This window comes from Lucilia cuprina, chromosome 6, assembly GCF_022045245.1.
Source record: "Lucilia cuprina isolate Lc7/37 chromosome 6, ASM2204524v1, whole genome shotgun sequence".
NCBI lineage: Eukaryota > Metazoa > Arthropoda > Insecta > Diptera > Calliphoridae > Lucilia > Lucilia cuprina.
The window spans coordinates 23699517-23702797 of NC_060954.1; positions in this window are offsets into that span (position 1 = coordinate 23699517).

Below are 3281 nucleotides of genomic sequence, written 5' to 3' on the forward strand. Positions count from 1 at the left end.
CTTTATACCCTGCCAGAATTGGGCTTGTGTATTTTGATTTTTCCTTCACATAATTATAGTAATTTATTTTATTTATTATTATATATTTTTCTCACAGTTCAATTATTCTTTCATAGTTCAGCAGTGTAGTTGTTTTTATACCCTCCACCACCATCAGTGGTGATAGAGGGTATATATAACTTTGTCATTCCGTGTGTAACACCAAGAAATATTCTGGGTCCTTATAAAATTCTGAGTCGATCTACCTATGTCCGTCTGTCTGTGTAAAACACGCTCACGATAAAACGAAGCAATAGAAGTTAACCAAATTCACCCAAAATGTTCTTCGTTTTCCTAAGTTGTTTGGTATTGAAAATCGGTTCACATCGGGAAAAGTTATGAATCAAAATTTGAAACAACCTCGAAAAAATAGACATTTTTTACACATTCTGATGTAATTTTCTCGAAAACTACAAAAGATAATTCCATAAAAATCGGCACACATTCGTTTCCACACAAGAGCTTAACCTCAACGTAAAATCGCCAGAATCGGTTCACAATTTCATATACCTCCCATACAAAAGTTTTGCACAAGTGTTGCTCATATATTGTGAAATGTTTTTCCGATGGGTCCATAATTACTCATAGCTCCTACACAAAGTCCCTCTTAGAAAAACACACATACAAGGTTCCCTTCCGAAAATTAGAAAAAACGCACATAACTCATAACCAAATATTGATATCCATACATTTATCAAAAATATTGCTCTTATATACATAAATTCACTATAAAATTGTTTTTCATACTATTTCCAGAAAATCACTTAGATTAACAATATTTATTACCAAGTAATGATATAGATACAGAATTCTGAAATTTTGTCTTTATATACATAATTGGACATAGCTCCCATATAAAGTCCTTTTACGAAAAGGGATAATTATGGACCGAACCTCATAAAATTTAGTAGATAGATTTTTTGGCCGTTTTATCGAATTTAAGCGGTAAACTCGTTTAAGCTAGTAATGGTTGTTAGTTATTTTTTGGAGAGGCCAATATATGAGGGGTAGGGTCAATTGTAGACCGATCCTACCTAATTACCTAAAGGGAATATTTGTGTAAAATTTCAACCCTCTAGCTCTTTCCCTTCGGACTGAAAATTACATTAACGCTCACTACTGGCTGGAATGTTCGAGTATAGCGCTGAAATTCGATACAAGTAAGTTTCTTATGCACACAAATCTCTTTGCCGAATTTTATGAGAATCGAAATTATTGACTCTACCGCTATATAAGGCCGCCTTCAGAAATTGACTTTAACGCATATCACTGTCTAAAAATGCGAGCATAGCTATGAAATAATAAAAGTTTCTCACATGAGGGCGCTTTCCCTGCCGAGCGTGTCCCGGATGGCGGATATGGGGTAGTGGCGTACCAAAAAACTAAAAAAACAACATGGAAAATAAAAAGATGAAAGTAGCACAAAGGAGGAAGTTGAAAAAGATGTTTCAGGAAATCATAGTTAGACAATCTAAGGACATTCCAAAGGAAAAATCGGACTTTCTCACAAGATCTGAGACAAAAAGGATCAGGTCTCCCAAAGAGTTGACAACTGAAAATAAACCTAAGAAGAAACTAAGCTCCCCGTCTTCTAATACACAGTCGAAGTCAAGCCATTTTCACTCAAAGGCACCTCAAGTCGGAATCCTGAGAATCAGGGTGACAACGCTAAGAAAGATATTTCGAAGACGACAACGTCGTACGATGAGGTAAATAGTTATAGTCACCCCAAATAGAATTATAATTTAAGTATATTAATCACCCTAGTAATGTAATAATTTAAGTATATTAATCATATTATAATTCATATGAAATCGATCAATAAAAACGCTCGTTCAAACTAAAACAAACATACGTATAAATATTAACACTAAAATTCAACATAAATTCAATTGCTTTCCATTAAAATAAAAAAACTTGCATGTTTGTCCACAGCATTGTGTACAAACATGCATACATACAAACATCAACAATTGCGGGTGGTCAAGCTTTGTTTTAAAAAGTAGAACAATAAACCTAAGATCGACTTCAAAACAATGAAATTATCAAATAAGCATTTATTTTAAACATTGATTTCAAAATAATGTAATTATCAAATAAGCACTTTTTTGATTTAAGATTCAAGAAAATTAAATAAAGTTTAGTAATATACTTACTCTCAAAACATAAACACTATAATTGGCGCAGTTAGTTAATCCCAAAAATAAGTATACAGAGAATAAAATAATACGAAAGATAGTATTTTAAAGATCCAGTTAACAAAAAAAAAAAAAAAAACGAGAAAAAAAAATATTTTAAATTAAGTGACAATATAATAACTAAAGCTATATTAAACTACGAATATATAATTAGACTGTGATGTTTTAAATAACTTAAACTGTATTAAACTATGAAAATATACTAAACTTCAAATATAAATAAAGAGAAAACAAGTTAGAGTGCTATATTCGGCTGTGCCGAATCTTAGATACCCTCCACCAGCTACTTTTATGTTATTACTTTTCTAATTGATCAAACATTTGTAGAAATAAGTTTTCTCATGCCTTTAATGGAAAAAATCCCAAATGTTAAATTTATTACAATTCCAAGATTTATGGAACATTATAAATTTAGTAATTTGCATGTTTGTATATGTGTGAAAGATTTAGAGATTTTCAAAATACAAATACATATATAATTATATTCTACACAAAATTTTGTTCAACACAATACGGTTAAAGCGCTTTTAGGGGCAGGACCTAATATAGGAGAAATAGAATTTTTGTATACTAAACTAATATTTTTGCCAAATTATGTATCAATAGCTTAATTTGGTAATAAGTAATGTGCGTATAAGAAATTTTCGTAAAAGGACTTTATATGGGAGCTATGTCCAATTATGTATATAAAGACAAAATTTCAGAATTCTGTATCTATATCATTACTTGGTAATAAATATTGTTAATCTAAGTGATTTTCTGGAAATAGTATGAAAAACAATTTTATAGTGAATTTATGTATATAAGAGCAATATTTTTGATAAATGTATGGATATCAATATTTGGTTATGAGTTATGTGCGTTTTTTCTAATTTTCGGAAGGGAACCTTGTATGTGTGTTTTTCTAAGAGGGACTTTGTGTAGGAGCTATGAGTAATTATGGACCCATCGGAAAAACATTTCACAATATATGAGCAACACTTGTGCAAAACTTTATATGGATACCTTAATTAAGTAATGAGTTATGTGCGTTTTAGTTATTTT